This window comes from Parambassis ranga, chromosome 3 (assembly GCF_900634625.1).
Source record: "Parambassis ranga chromosome 3, fParRan2.1, whole genome shotgun sequence".
NCBI lineage: Eukaryota > Metazoa > Chordata > Actinopteri > Ambassidae > Parambassis > Parambassis ranga.
In genome coordinates, this window is record NC_041024.1 from 5,462,512 (window position 1) to 5,479,556 (window position 17,045).

Genomic DNA, 17,045 nt, shown 5'->3' on the forward strand with positions numbered 1-17,045 from the left:
TACGAAAGCAAAGTAACAACAACTGCTGTATTCTCCTTCAGCTTGTGACTAGGCTTTAGGGAGAAGCCAGGACGGGAAGGCTGTCCTGGATGGAAACAAGTTACATCCCAACACTGCTGCTTCTTCCATACAACAAAGCCTTTCACTCACTCACATGGAACAGCTCCCCCCACTGGTTTGAGTCATCTATGACATATTAATCATGTACATTTCACCCCCTGTGGGCATAGCAGAGCTGCGCTTTTGTCCCTGGTGTCTTGGACCTGTTTTCATTCGACCTGTCAAACACAACATTTTCACTTGGAGTTAATGATTCTTTCTTTCTGCTCTGTTTATTGTGTGGTGTGCCCCAAGGCTTACCTCTTGGTCTGATGTTTTCTCCATACCTTTATTTCTCATCTGTGCTCCTTCTGTTATAAACAGAATCAGTCACAGCCCCTGAGTAAAGTAAATATAACTGCATTTTGTGTATTATAGCTGCTGTCGAATACTATAAGTCTGAGATTTTCCTTCCACCTTCCAGTCACACAAACATATCATGAGATCAGGGACAGAGAGTACAACATAAATATAAATACTTGATGATTCCTGAGGGGCAGCAGAGGCCTATTATGAGTGTGGGAATTTAAAAATAATGACAGCATTAATGCCAAAGACATATATTTGAGATTCTTGGGATGTTCAACATGGCACCTGGTTCAAAGAGAGGTCCATCTAATAAGGAACACAGCAAAGCAAATTTACTCCTGAATCACCCGGACTTAACCTCGTAATTAATCAAGTGAATGTTGTGCGCCTGGTGGAGATTGTGTCAAGTTCTTGATTTGTGACTAACCAACAAGTCAATGATCAACAAATCCCGGGTGTCCAGCGGCCTCTGAGAGACACCCACCAGTTTTTCAGAGGCAGACCTCAGGGACCTGAGATGGAGAGAAAGCCTTTTAGGGTGATGCTGTTTAAAATGACTTTGACACAGTTGGTTTGTTGTTTTTAGAAATTATTCAAAGCACAGTAGATATTCTTATAAAAAATACCTTAACAGCAGCAGAAATAAATCATACTAAATTACCTTGTACACAACTGGAGCTTTCTTAAATTTGCTTTTGCTTAGTGTTGCTATTACATGCGACAGTAAAGTTGTTCATGTCTTTATTGCTTTAAGTGATAGAAGTAGAAGACAGTAGGAGAATAAACCAGGAGATAATTAAGCTACAGAAGCAAAAGACGAGAAAATGAGAATTCTTATGTGTTTCAGTCCAAATTTGAGTTTCTTTATGAATTAAACTGTAAAAAAAAACCCAAACTACAGTAGGTGTTTTGTAGAAAGTCATTTTTCTGGAGTTGAAGTTAAAGGATTTTACATTTTGCTGGATGTTTTCATGATTTTTGTAGATGATAGCACCTCCAAGACATGCATTATAGACAGTGTGCAGTACAGTCTGACAGATCATCATACTTCGTGCCTGAAGCTGGGTTTACATAACCAGTTATTATAATGTAATAGCCAACATTTGTTATCCTGCAAGACATGTAAGGAACCATAACATTTATTCACACTACAAGAAACCCCAGCAAAAGCTTTTTAGTGTATGCTCTGCGTTTTTATAATGAAGCAATATATCCCAGAGCAGACCTGCCTGTTAAACTCAGCTCACATCCACAGGCCAATTATATTATATACAGGCACACAGCTGGGCTCAGACTCGCTTCTAATTTCTGACTGTGTCCTCCCCCCACCCACCCCCCCCTTTCCTACAGCCTGTTGCTTTGCATTCTGGGAACATATTTCTTCCAGATTAAAGAACAGGGTCAAATCTCCATCATTAAAGAGATATTCACATCATGAATCAAGTAATGGCAACCATGCAGTCGAGGAAATGGCCATTAGATGACTGCATGACTGAAAGGATGGTGGATTAACTCCTGCACTTAAAGCAGCTGTTAAGCATATTATTTCAGATGTTTCTAAATATTTTGAACCCTTGTGAAAGGAGCAACCATATGTACAGCAACACACATTAAGGCATTGATAAAGACTCAGGGGACACACACACACACAGTATGGCCTTTAGTTTAGTGTGATTACAGATTAAATCTGCAAACGCTCTGTGTGTTTACTTATCTTTTTAGATCCCTCATTTTGTGATCTCATTGTTTGAATTACCGTTCCTAAAACAACATCCAATCCAAATCGGCTATTGTTTCCAGATGCAGATTATCGATGCAAGGATTGAGTTGAATGTGATCCATGCATGATCCTGATCTTATTTAGAGCCAGATTAAGAGGCGCACAAAGCTTAGAAGAGCCAGATGAACGGTCTTTAGTGTAGCATTTGGCTCATCCTGAGGATTATTTACACTCTGGATGAAATATCACCCCATCTACAGACCACTGTACACAAAAGAGCAGCTTCAATGGTCAAGCAGTAGCTGGGGTCACATGGTACTTAAAGTTCATGATGCTGAAATGTGTGATATGCACAGGAGTGTGTGTGTGTAGACTAATACTCTGCAGATGTAAACAGCTGCTTTGTACCTGGTCCATAATATTAATTTAGGAAGGCAGCAGCACATGGTCTCACATCCCCACCTGCCACTGCACAGCACCCCTCTCTCTGCAGCAGGAAGCAGCCGGCCTGCGCTCAGACACCCCCGCCATCATACCTGTGCTTGCCTGGGCACATTTTCACAGCCTGGCACAGCTCAGCTCACACATGTCAGCACTTTCTTCCCCTGTCTTCAGTCTGTTCCTGGATGCTGGTAATCATTGTTCTAATTACCTCTCAGTGGTGAGCAGCTGAAATATATGGCAGCAGCTTGAGTGACATCAGAAGCCATGGACGAGGATGGAGAAAGCATTCTGTGAGATCTGTGACAGCCTGAGCTCTTATTAGTTCAGATAATGATCCAGACATTTGACCATCCTCGGAAAGTTTGCTCTAATAGGACCAAAAGTAAGTCAAACTTCATACAAGTTCGTACAAGAGGTGGAAAACAGGTTTACATCGGATTGATCTTTTTTTTTTACTGCTACACTCAAACCATAATAATTAATCCAGGCTATAATCCCACTGGCCAGCTGTAGGTATGTTATAAATCGAGGGTGCGTGTGTGTTTTTTTAATCAGATGTCAGTTAAAATGTTGCTTTTTGAAATGGGTTCACCATATGGAAGAGTGACAAATAAGGAAAAGTATATAAACATTTTTAGTAACTCAATCTCGAGGAGAAACTGTGCGACGATGGTGGGTTTCATTAAGTAAAGGTCTGGCAGTCATCGCTTTGATATATGAGTTTGCAAAGCAACATGAGCTCCAAAGAGGCTCAGGCACAGGTTCTCTGCGGCCCAACTGCAAGTGAAACAAAATGCAAAGTTATTTCAGATGTTAACAGAAACAGTCTGCTGAGGAGGCTCCAGTTTAAACATGGATCATAACTTTAGAAATATGCTAATGATACAGAGATGAGATCGAGTTGTGGAACTATTCAGTGTCTTAGACCTTCAGACATTGGGCTGCAGCCCTGATGACATCATGATTACTGACAAAATGGTGGCCTCTAGGCTCCTTCATTTTAGGGAAGAGGCAGTCTAGATTTAATGAACAGGGCAGATGTTGGACCTGTTTAAATCCACACATATATCCACCTGTTTGGAAGGCAGCCTTTACCGCTGTTGTTGTGTTCTGGAGCATCTCTTGTCGGCTTTCTCTTTATTTTTGTTCCAGCAGCTGTCTCAGTGTTTTGAAGGCTCAGTGTGTTTCCACTGTTTCTATTGTTCTTATGTCACTGGTTGGAAGTGGTGGGTCCAAGTCTCACCTGTGGTTAGAAACTACAGGAGAAATCTCTGTGAATCCACCTCAGAAAATGTCCGACTGTCACTTGACACGTTGACCCAGACAGCTGACACCTCGCTCATTTGGTATTTGCTGTGGATACCTGCATGTTCCAGAGAGATTCTGTCGCAACATGTTGCTGCGTTATTCATCGATCTGTCAAAATCGTGTCAAGGATTGTGTAAATGGTGTGGATGTGACAAACCTTCCAGCACAGGAGGTCATCTTCCAGGCTCTCTCTGCCATGTTTGCATCCTCAGTGATGCTGTAAGAGGTTCTCCTTCCACTTGTGTTGCCTCCTTGTCTTCACGGATCTCCTTGGGTGACTTGAGACCAAGTTAAGTGGATGAATGCATAATTTTCAATCACCTGAAACAGAAATACCACAAAAGTTACACAAATGAATGGCCTCAGATTGAAATGAGATTCTGCCTGTGTGTGTTGAGGTTGAAGTCCTTCACTTTCATCCTGTAGGTCTCAAGAAATAGTAGCTAGGGTGAAGAATAAAACTTGACAGAACAATGACCTGGATTTCTACACTATAACCACTTAAATTACACTCTTTTGTGCGTTCCTTTCTTATTATTGGTTTTATCTGTAAAGGCACAAAGCAGACGGAGCCTTTGTCTCTGCACGGAGGACACATCACTCTTCTTTTTAAAGGTTAGTCAGCAACAATAGCGTACAGGTGTGCTTCAAATGTCAATGGTTTTTAATGAAAGGAGCAGAAATTCAAATCAATTAAGCCCACATACTCTTTGTTGGTCAAAATCCGTTCCCCTTGCTGCAGTTCATAGGAGCAATTCTGCCAATTTCGCAAGCAGGCATGACTGAGCCTATCTCCGGGTCATTTCATAAATACGTGCACATCTTCTGCACTCCAAAGCCACACATGCACATTTGAGCACAATTCTTGAAAGGCATTTACAGAGAGGATATTAGGCTGAAGGAAGCTGTAATTTGTCAAAAATGACATTTCAAATGAATTTGACAGCAGAAGATAATGTAGCTTCCAGAGTCTGCTGCCTGTCTCCCTTTATTCTCTGCTAGACTCCATCTTATGAAGGCAGACGCATCCTTAACATCCCAGCAGCAGCCTCCTGCTTGGAGACGCTAAGCTAACATACCGAACAGCGTAAATACGGACTTCAAAACGAATACTAGATGTTGTGTGGATTTTGCAATGCTGCCCTGCTTTGAGTTATAGCCATTGAGATATATTTAAAGAGGCCAACTATATAGAAGCTTTTTTCCTGTTTCACAAGTAAATATTTAGAGATTATGCGAGAAACCCTGTTGATACATTAAAATTCAAAATATGCTGCACTAACTGTGACAGTACAATCCTCAACAGTTTGGTGCAATCAGTTGTGTGAGCCCATGTTGACACCCTCTCTCCCTCGCTCCAGATGGGGTTGGTTTTCTTTATGCTGCTTTTTGAATGGATGGCTTTCTATCGCTGGTAATGAGCACCACTGAGATGAGGTGAAGTCACTTAAGGGGCTGTCTGGGCAACACATGCAGCCTTCCCAAGATGTACGACCGCAAGCTGCCTTCCTCCCTGGCTCACCTCCCACCTCCCACCTCCTCCCCTCCAGCCTTAGCACTTGTGGTTAAGGGCCTCCTTCCTGCCAGAGGAGGTCGACTGTTGTTGTTGTTGGAATTGCCACGGCCACTTAAAGGGGCACTCTCAATCAACAGGGACTGCAACTCCTTAAACAGGGCTCAGGGATCACTGAAAAATACAAAACAAGAAGCAACATCTAATCTCGCATGCTCCTCGCGCTCTCAGTTCAGAAAAATGCATTCAATTTAACCTGACAAATGGGGCAGAGATTTCCTTAAGTGTTTCATTTTGATAGTAGGTGGCCAATTTCACTGCCATATTTTCTTTGCTTATCGCTGTTTCCAGGGTAATGCAGGAACTTGTGGCCACATGGGTGTAGTGTAATGTTTTATCCATGATGGATGATCATACACCTACACCAGGGAGGCGGCCACTGCGCTAGGCACTGTGTGTATCTAAGTCTATGCTAAGGCAGCACTGCACAGACTGACAATGAAATGGAGAGTGCCATATTGCAATAATGGAAAAAAGGGAGAGAGAGAGAGGGAGGGAGGGAGGAGAAATACACAGCACTCCAACAGGGAAGCAAAACACTGCAATCTGTTCTGGCAGAACAGACTGAAACGATTACAGTGAGGGGAATATTCAGATTTGGGATTTTTTTTTCTTCATCTGTCATGAAGTGCATGAATGCCATGACCAGAGAGGGAAAGAAAGGGGAGGGACTAGTCAGTGCCAAAACACGCCTTGATGTTTGCAGCATATTGAATCAGTCCTAGTTTTATTAATTACATGTGTGAAAAAGTCAGTGACTGATGATAAGTTTAGTACAAAAAATAAACTAAAGATTTAGATTGCCTCCTAAATAACGGAAATCCGGTCATGTGACATTTACTGAGAAGAGGAAGGCCATCAAATGGGCCTTTTTAGTTGCCTGAAGAATTTTAAAAACATCTAAGCTCAAGATTATTTGAGATGAGGCTTGGATTGAAAAGAAAAACAGGTTAGGGCTTTGAAAAAAGGGAAGTGTCTTTTTTAATGAAACAACAATAAAGGGAATACCTTAAAAATATTAGTCAGCAGGAGTTACAACAGAGTAAACCCCTGCTGTTTTAATGTTTTTTTAATGAATGATTTATTTTGTGTTTCACATTTAAATGTAATGTAAATGTAAAATTTGGGGTCTTCTTTAAAGGAATTCATTTCACAATTCATTTTGGTTCTATTTAAGAGCATGTTTATGGTTGTTGATTAATGTGGTATGTTGTTGTAAAGGGAATAAAAAATTCTTCACTATCATTAAATGGTAATGTCTGTGAAGATCCTCAGTCATCTGGGTCAGGGTGTATCAAAGGGAAAAGCAACTTATTTGAAGATGTTTTGCTGCTCATTCAATCAGCTTCATTAAACTATGATGACGTCTTCTTACTATCTATTTATTTTTTGCCTACTTTTTACTTCTATTCGTTACACTTTCACATAAAAATCTGTACTTTCTAATAATTACATTTTGAAAACGGACTTGTCACCCATGTTTCCTTACATTTAGACCCATCAATTCCCATTGTTTAAAAAAGCACCCAAGCTGTAGCTCTATCCAGATAGACACAATTAGATAAGCAGTAATAACATATACCATTCAGACATCCTGGGTAATACATGCGTGTACTTTTGACACCACTGGAAGCCAGTAAGTGCGGAGCCCCAGTTGGAAAGGCATTCTGGGGAAGTAAGGGAGACGAGGAGGAGGTGGTTTGAGGTTTGAGGTGGTTAAGGCTAAAAAAGAAACTCCCAAAATACACTCAATGATGTGATAATGTGATGTGTCAAAGATGTATCCACCTCTCATGACATGCATTTTTTAGTCTTTTCCTCCTAGAACTGCATAAGAGCTCAAATATTTTTTAACAGTTCCCGAGCTTATCAATGTGACACTTGGGCCAGACAGCCCCGGGCGCACCCAGCCATTTTGCTCTGCCATGGTGCGTTTGAAGCCGATACATCTGTGAAAAGGCGTCTCTGTGTGAGCCCCACCTAAGGGTGTCCATAGGCACATTTTCCTCAAAGTTTAGGGTCATTTTCTATTTAAGCACAAAGACTAGGATTAAATTTAGTAACATATCTGTTGTCTGACTTTATAAAGATGCCAAAAGGATATTTTAATGAGGCAAAATGTGGCCAAAATGGCAGTCTATCTTTGGCATGTTTAGATTGTACAGAAGCTTCTGCCAAATTCTGTGAGGGGAAAAAAAATGATGAGAGAAGTGGCTGCCGATGTCACAGCAGCATTCCAGTGCAGCTAAACATCTGTACGGCTGTATCACCTCGCTGTGAACCGAACATGTCACAGCCACATGCCAGGCAGAAAAAATGATGCATTAATTCCCCACGGCCCATTACAATGCATTACACTAGCGTGCCCGTCTTCTCTCCGATAGTTATTTATTCCTGCCCTGTAATTAGACCTGCCTGCACAAAAAAAGTCGATTTGTTTACCCCAATGTTTCTTTCTCATTATGTCTGGAATACATCCCCCAGAGAATTACTCTGCATGTAGCCTACGGAGCACAGGGGTAGCCTGGTTGTTTTCAGCAGTGATGGATTGTTCTTCCTTTATTCTCTTAGGGAAACAATGTTCTTTTTTTCCCAATGCAGGTATCAGTAATGCAGGGATATTTGCGTGTACTCAAGGTGCATTACCCGGATTTGAATAGTAGAACAATGGTACAGTTTGCAAAGTGGATGTAAATGTCTTTTGGAGTCAAATTTCTCACTGAATGTTACACTAGAAGAAACCAGGGTCAAAGCACATGCAGTCAGAGATTCAGATAGGATAACAGATGGCTAATTTGATTAATGAATGGCATCAAAAGCCAAATATATGCAAGACAAAGATTCAAATCTTTCTAGAGTCAACTTACAAGCTAAAAAAAAACAACAGAAATGAACATCCACTCTACATCTTTTTTGTATTTTCTCAATCTTCCTGCAGTGTTATATTCAATAACAATAAAAAGGAAAGTGATGCACAGATCACCAACTGTCTCACACAGGCAGGCCTTGCTTGAAATCGCACATCTCCAAGTGGTGTTACTCGCAGCTTGTCTCAGCAGGCTCCTTGTTAACAGGATAGCGCCTCCAAATCTGCTCCTGTAACGCCTCCCAGCACGGGTCATTACTGCAGAGATCACTGCTGATGCCCAATCAGACCATAACACAAAAGGACTTCCTGTAATCGAGCAAAAAAATAAATAAATGAATAAATAAATTGCACTTAGGGACACGTACTCATACTGCATGCATTCAGGCAGTGATAAAAAAAATACCCTTAAATAACACACAGAGGGGCTGAGAGAGAGGTGGGGATGCTTTGGTAGTATAAGGCAGGCATCATTATCACATGGACTGCAGATGAATAGATATGCTGTGATACTATGAACACACCCCAATCCATGTGTGACTGTGCAATTACAGCACATTTACTGCACCAGCTGCTGCATAAATCGAGGTGTTTGAGCAGCGTGGTGTGACAAACACTCCCAGGAGATTGAGCGTTTGCTGGCTTTGAAGGTGAAATATAGCAGAAATATATTCACACGTAAAGTTGTGTTAAGAGAATATTAAGTCACTGGCACAATTGGATGTTAAAGGAATACTATATGAAAAGACATCAGACTCATACATTACATAGGGTAGCTTGAGCTAAACAGCAGTCGGCTTCAGAGTATGAAAGAGTGAAGGATCAGAAATGAAAATGAGCGTGGACCTTATGTAGATAGTCTTGGAACGACTGGTGGCAGAAAAATGGAATAATAGTGGTAACAAGCTAAAACATGCACTTGAGTGCAGTCATACAGTGATCAATATACATCCAAAAGGTTGCATCTATTCCTCTAAGACTGCATGAATGTTTTTACTTTGTTCATAGTGTTCTTGCAGCTCAAACCATAAGCTGCAGTTTGGAACTTTTGTCACCCCTTTCTTGCAGTCAGAGTACTTACACACACACACTAGAGGCGATGTTACCTCTAAATATGTTGTGACAACAACACTATTTGCAACTCACAATAAAAGCTAAGCTAACCCAGCTTGGACTAACGCCCGGTTTACACTGTGTGATTTTGGGCTGTCGCAGACGAAAGACGAGCATCGTAGGAGAATCGTGGAGATATCTTTGGTCGTGGCTCTAAATCAGTGGTCTTACGTCGCACTCTGAGGCAGGTTCCACGACCGCCGTTGTTGACGTCTTGCAACCAAAGACAAACTGAGATAAAATTCTAGCGGTGTCAGAAATTTAGGATGACTGACTCACAGTGTGACAGCTGCTACAACCTGTGACCTCCTCCTTGCCTGTGATTCAGTGAATGGTCATCGTACAATCTGCACGCATCAAACTTGATGTCGTGTAGTGTGTCATGCAATGGTCTTATAAGATCACTAAAAATCGCACAGTGTAGAAAGGCCATAAGAGAGTGAGGACACATGGCAAAGTCTAGTGCTCACACTTAAGACAGGATATCCAGCACCTGAAGTATGAACTCAGGTCAAAAGGTCATATCCTATCCTACAAAAAAGACACGCTCCCCTCCTCAGCTTTGCCACCATTACACCAGTGCAGGAAAGTCACTGCAGACATACAATACAGAGTGATTCACCTGCCACAATTTATGGCACATTTATTCAGATGCGACGATTTCATACTGCAGCCTCAAGTAAAAAACAAAAGCAAAATGTTCTTCTATCCCTGAGCTCTCTTTGTTCTTTTTCTACAATTATGTGCCTGCTATGACAGGAAATCATCCCAGACTGTTCTCTGAACTCTGCACACCTTACAGAAACTCTCTCTTGACATTGTCATCACACTGGGGAGTTTGTTGAGTAGCCTCTCTTTCACTGCTGACATTTTGTGTGGCACTTGCAGCACTGCTGCCAATTAAGACAGTGAACTCGGCTTACAAAAGAAAAAAGCATTTCTCAGATGTATTGAGGCCATTTAGGAAAAATGTTATTCCTGCTGTTCTGTAAGGGTGATCAGACTGCAAATATGTTTTCAAATACATGGCCTATATATATATATATGTAAGATACATTTTACAAAGTTGTGCCCTAGAAATGTTTAATTATTGAGGTGACTTTCAGAGAGAGTCATAAACACAAGTCACCCACAGAGAGATCCTCACTGAGCTCACACATTAATGTGAAGCACAAAGAGAATATTTCAGCACACCAGTGTGATCCTTTAAAATGTCTGGGACTGCTGTTCCAAAATGTATGACGCTGTTGAATGTGTCAGTGGAGCAAAAGTACTGTCAGCCATTACTGTGCTACATTGCAGAAGTTTGAGTGGATGGAGGGAAAGTGACAACTTTATAGTTCTTGCATTTGCATATTTTTAATATATGATGATCCTTGACATGACTACATTTGTTAGTCTATAGTATCCCTTTGTGGTGAAGTCTATCTATATTTTAATAAAGTTAAACAGGACTCTACTGACAAATGCATTTTATCATTATTTCTCTTCACTATTAGGCGTTTTCCAATACAGGAACTAACAGCTTGTTTTTGTGTAGTTTGCGCATTTTTCAACTGCAGGAACTTCCCTATAAGGAACCTTTTTCAGGGCTGTTTTTAGATGACAAAAACATTTACTACAGGGTTGCTACTTGGAAAAAGCTGAATCTTTGCAGATGCATTACAATCTAATCTCAAGTCGCAATTCTTCAAAACCCAGAGGCTGAGGCTTCCAAGAGGAAACACTGCCACAATGTTGCCAGAAAACACTTATTTACCCAGATGAAAGCTTTAGACAAACCCTCCACCTATAGAGGCCAGCCATGTGGACAAATAGCAGAGAGGAGAAGAGGCATCAGGACAAAAGACTATTAGCATTCACACTGAAAGCAGAGGGGAGGAGTGGAAAGGTCTCAATGCATCATGGGAAGCTGAAGAGACAAAGTTAGGTGACCTTTCTGTTTTCAGGGAGATCATTTCTTCAATAATGAAGTCACACCTTACAGATTGCTTTTACACCTGGCTGCTGATCATGGTCTGAGTCTGCTCAGTCTGATTTAATGGACCTTTTCCACTGCAGACATTTTAACATGGCACAGTGAACAAAGTACACATGTTGGCTTAATGATAATACTAAAGCATAACCCTCCACCTGAAGATGAGACCTTCCAGAATCATACTGGGAATGAAAGAGAAGATACTCTTTACAATAATTGCTCTTGGTTGCAATCTGAGTCCAGCCAATCTGATCTAACGAACCTTTTCCACAGCAGCAACATTTTAACATGGCAGCGCAGTACAAACACATGTGAGGCATAACTGCTAACATGAATTTACATGCATTCATATACATTAGCAGGGTCCATGTTTGGCTCATTGAAGAGTTAAATTGTCTGATGGTGTAAAAAGTCTATAAAGCAGGTTTTATGTGCATTAAATTACATTTATGGTACATCCTCTAGATGGATGCAGGTGTAAATGGTGATTGTGATTCTCTATGTCATGTCCTGTATGTAATCTGCTGTAAAAAAAAAAATATATCAGGCACACAATTGCAAAACACTCTAACAAAGCTGAGTCATATTAGGTTTGATGCCACTTAACAGCGTTTGTCTGCTATAAAGGACGTCTGGCAATCAGGCAGTGTGAGCTTTCAAAGCAACACAAGAGAGAGAGAGAGAGAGAGAGAGAGAGAGAGAGAGCAAGCAAAGCTCCAAAGTGGCAAAGAGTCACCTGTGCCAAAATGTCCTGGTGCCCTGCTTACAAACCGCAAAATATCAAATATGTCAAAGGGAAAGTGAAAAATCATTGACATTTACACTCAGTACAAATGGCAACCGAAGTATTTGTGTGTATTTCCGGATTTGTTCACTACTGTACTTCACTAATAAAACAGCATTTTATCACCTTACACATTGTGCCATTGCGTGATTTTTGTCAGTTGATGTTATTACCAATTCTGTATTTTTTTTTAATAAGGGTAAGCAGCAAGGCATTGTTTTCCTGCTGGTGATGGGCTTGTATTGCGTTAATGTGTGACTTGGAGCTCAGTCCTCATTTTGGCCATTATATCAAGACTTAAGGCTCATAATAAAGACTCACCTGTCACAGTATGGTGAATGAGTAGCTCAAATCTGGGTGGCATATGGGGGACCACTGGAGGTGCACTTCAGGTTCCCATTGAACAGGTGGAAAAGCCGGCCTGCGGGTGTCCCGGGAACCAAAAGAGTGGATAGCCACAATGATCGGAGGAGCCCCAGTTGGCACGGCACCATCCCTCGGTCCCACAACCAGAGCATGTGCCAGGGAGATGGCATGTTGCACGCCAAGGCACGGAGCCATGCCTCTGACGGCTATGCCAGGTGGGATAGGGAGGGGAAGGGAGAGGGGGGAGGTCGCACAGAAAGGCAGCAGTGTGTGTCTGTCCTGTTACAGGACACCATTTTCTAAGAGACAATCTCGGGCCGACAAACAAACCGGCAGCAAACATTGGAACAAAGCCCTGAGTGAAAATGATTCTCACAGTGCACTCATACACTATCAGCCTATCATGTAGGATACATAACTATTTTTCCTCTGCTGTCAAATAAGCATCAGTCACCATAATTAATGGTCTCCTAACTCACAGATGCAGCATCATGAAGCACTTTGCAACTCAAAATATGATTCGACACAGACACAAGCCTTCTGCTGCGACCCCCATTCATCAATCAGTCATGATTACTGTAGACTCAGCTCTCATCAGCATGCTTCAGGAACATGATTCATTATAAGTATTGAGAGGAAAAAGAAAGGTCAAGCTGAGCGAGGAATGAAGTCGCACAATCCCGGCCCCGTCCTGACATCTCAGCGGCCATCAATCAAGAGCTGGAGCCATTTAGCAATCACAAATCTGTCGCCTGTGTCGACCTCAATCATTTCCTAAGTATGACTGCAAATTGGTTTATTTAAGAAGGATTCAAATCCACTGATGCAATCATATGCCAATTAAGGGTAGTGAGTACATTGCATGATAGCAGTATGGTGCCCCCTGTTGACACAACATCTCTGCACATGAGGTTTTGTTTCTCATTTAACTTGAAATATTTGGCAATGTTTCACAGACTCTTGTGCTATATAAGATCTTTACTATATAAGAATGACATAAAACAAGTGATTACAGGAAGGAAGGGATTTTTAAACTGCCAGTCTGACATGGACCTCAGCTGACCTTGAACATTAAAAGGGGTTAGTATTTGCATTTTAGAATACATTCAGCTTATATCAGGGATCTGCCAATAATCAATGTCATAAATATGTTTTTTTTTAAGAATTAAGCACACCTAACCTGTAACAATAACATTATTTTACTATAAAGTTGAACAATCATATTAAAAATCCAAATCTGACAATCGTATGTGAATGACCCAGAGCTTCTTAAAGGTAGGGTAGGAGATTTCATTCTGATGCACTTTTTGTTAAATTAGTGTAACTTCTTTTTACAATCCGATAGCAACCAATTAGTTCAGTAGTTTCGCTTTAAAACGAAGAATATGAATCATCCGTGGAAGCTATAAAACGCTAAAAACATCAGCCAATCCTCCGTGTGGACCCTGAGTATTGGCTGGTTGTCACTCTCTTCCTGCTCTGCGCGCACCAGAGAGGTACGTGCATGATGGCCGAAGTCACAGACCGCAGCTTGTCTTCAGGTAATGCGCTTCCATGTGATTGGGAGGTGTGGCTTCGGGGTGAGCTCCGAGAGAAAGGGGCATGTGTTTACTTTTGAAATCTGGCCGACTCTCACTGAGTTTTCAAAATCTCCTACCCTACCTGTAAACCATTTCCACTTGTTTACGTTCTTTTAGGTGAGGGTTAGATCCTGAAATGCAGCAACTCCCTTAGCTAGCTAATAGCTCGTGTCGCTACAACAGTCAAGCAGAGAGATGAGAATGAGACTTTCTACCTGCAAGCACTATGTGTCAGCATGTTGGTTGTAGATAGACACCCGTCTTCATCTGCATCATCCAGCAGATTTCACCACAGCAGAAAAGGTAAACAGAGAATGAGTTTGCAAGCTCTCGTTAAGTTTTGTTGTTAAGTTAAATTAACACAGCATGTGTTTCACTCCTGTTATTAACATAAATACCTTTGCCCACTCACAGACTATTATCTAATACGTCAAAATAAGCATTACATATTTTAAAAGAACCTAAATCAATATTTGTACTGAACACCTTTTAGCTTTAAAATAACATTGATTCTCCAGATGCACAATTTTTCTTTTCATGTGATCCCAGTGTTTTATGGCTCAGTGTGGGACATACTGTGCCATCTACTCAAAGAGTTCTCATTTATTTTGGTTCTGGGATGGATCCTTTTTTTTTTTAAAGCTGTACAATGCATTTAGGACAATCAGACGCCTCCCTAATGGAACTGCATGATAGGAATCTAAACATGTGAAGTGCTTTTGGCTCAGCACTGTGTATGATTGGAATAGTTTATTCTGGCTATGTTATTTCTACTCTACATAATATAGGTTAACCTTGAGCACTGCCATTGTGAATCAAGCATGGAAGCATTTCCTGACCAGCATCCATCAGTTTATGTGCATTTATTGTTCTCACCACAGGATTTCTTCCACTGGGACCTCATTGCATTGTGGAGAAGCAAACAATATGGATTACTACAAAAGCCTTTGAGAAGCATGCTGTGGAGTAAAAGAAAAAACAGCCTGCTCTCTTCATTAGCATGAAATAGATGGTGTGGTGGTGATGTGAGTGGAGAAAAGTTGACATGATTTACATTCACATATTTCAAAGAATGTTGCTCACTTTGGTGGATTAAAAGGGTTTTGCTTTTAAAAATAGCAGCAGCGATGCCTCTTTAATCTATGTATGAACAACATAGTGGCCATCAGCATTAATCCCACTGCAGCAGTACATGTGCTTCAAGCTAAAACCCAACAGCTTGAAGTTGGAGGGGCATCAGGGGTTTCTTCCAACAGCACAGAGATGCTGAGAGAGATAAAATCAGAGAGAGAGCGAGGGAGAGTCAGTGGAGCTGTTCGTCTTACAGACATTAGGAGGAAGGGGAAATGCATTCCTCTCCACTACCGACAGCCGTGATGATGAATGAGACTCTGTGAGACCAGTTAAATATCTTGTCATTGTGTGAAAGGTGGATGGGCACCGTCCCTATCTAACTGTGCAGCAAATGTACTATTTTATGTGATATGTCTGCAGATGAGCTCATGATTATGGGGAAGGGTTTGAAGGATGGGGCATTATTAAATTAAACCTCATTCTTTTGACATTCTGGGGTGGGAAAGAGGTAGTTGTCTGAGCAAATTCCACTGAAAAAGGTGGGCATCAGGTGAGTAAAATCCACAGTCCTGAGGGCAGATGAGTTGTTACCTTTAGTGCCTGTAAAATGTAAAATTTGTACAGGTAGTCCACCAGTGACACTTCCTTTAAATCCAGAAAAGAAGCACTTGCCTTCACACCTTTGGCTTTATCCGGAACTGCAGAGTTTGAGTGTTTGTTACTTTGCCAATGCTCCAATCCACAGTTACAAATTCCAGGAGAAATCTTTCAGGATGCAAGTAAACAAATCTAAAATGTGCCAAATTTGTCCTGATAAGGCTGAGATGCCCTGAGGGTCAATGTATCGTTGTTCATTGATCCTGTCAATGGTCGTCTATGTGGGGATGATGACCGGCTATTGGCATCCCACTGCCTCACCAAGCTGTAGCATGCAGCTCCTTCACTTGTACACTCCCTGATGCAGCAAACCCTTGAGAACTTGGTGGTGGAAAACTGCAAGGCTCATGTTGACAGTTCTGACTTTCCTGAAACAGAAATACCACAGTGAGTTATTACCTTCAAAATGACTTACATAGTACTGACAGGCATCAATCAGAGTACAAGGACACATCCTTATTATAAAACTATATTACTACATAACATAATAATTGAACTGCAGCCTTGAACAGGTTGAGAAGCCATCAGAGCTGAAAACATCTCATCAACCTTTCAGTGAAAGTTTCTGGTAACTCACATTAACGTCCCCTGGGATGGGAGGTGGTGATGGTGGAGGCTTCTGTGTTTATGATTGGTGGTTTTTCATGTCATCCCGCAGCTCATGTTGATTGTATTTACCACAGAGCTGAGTGTATGAGGGTTACTGTAAACAAAGAACATTAGTGTTTAACTACCCACACTGTCATCACATGACATATTTGGTCTCATACATGAAAGATTTGAGAGAAATCCTATAATTTTCAATCCAAAGTTGACTTGGATGTTGACATGAATGGTACTTATGAGCAACTCCCACATGAAACACAAAGTGAGATCATGGCTGGTCTCAGTGGGGTCGTCCAGGGGTCCGTTGAACTCTTTTTCTTAGACTCCTCCCATGTTTCCTTTTGACTTTCATCTGGCTTCTCCTGTCTCAAAGCTGCTGTTCTCCTGTGGTTTTCTTTTCAATATCTTTCCCCCGAGGTCTGATGAGATTCTCCTTAAAGTGAGCAATGTCTTTGATTTTGTCTCTCCGTCTGTCTGTCCCTTTATTCTGTTTCTCATCTTTTTTTTTTTTCACGAGGTTCTCCCACCTCCGCTTCCACCTTCCTCTCACCTTCATCATCATCATCAT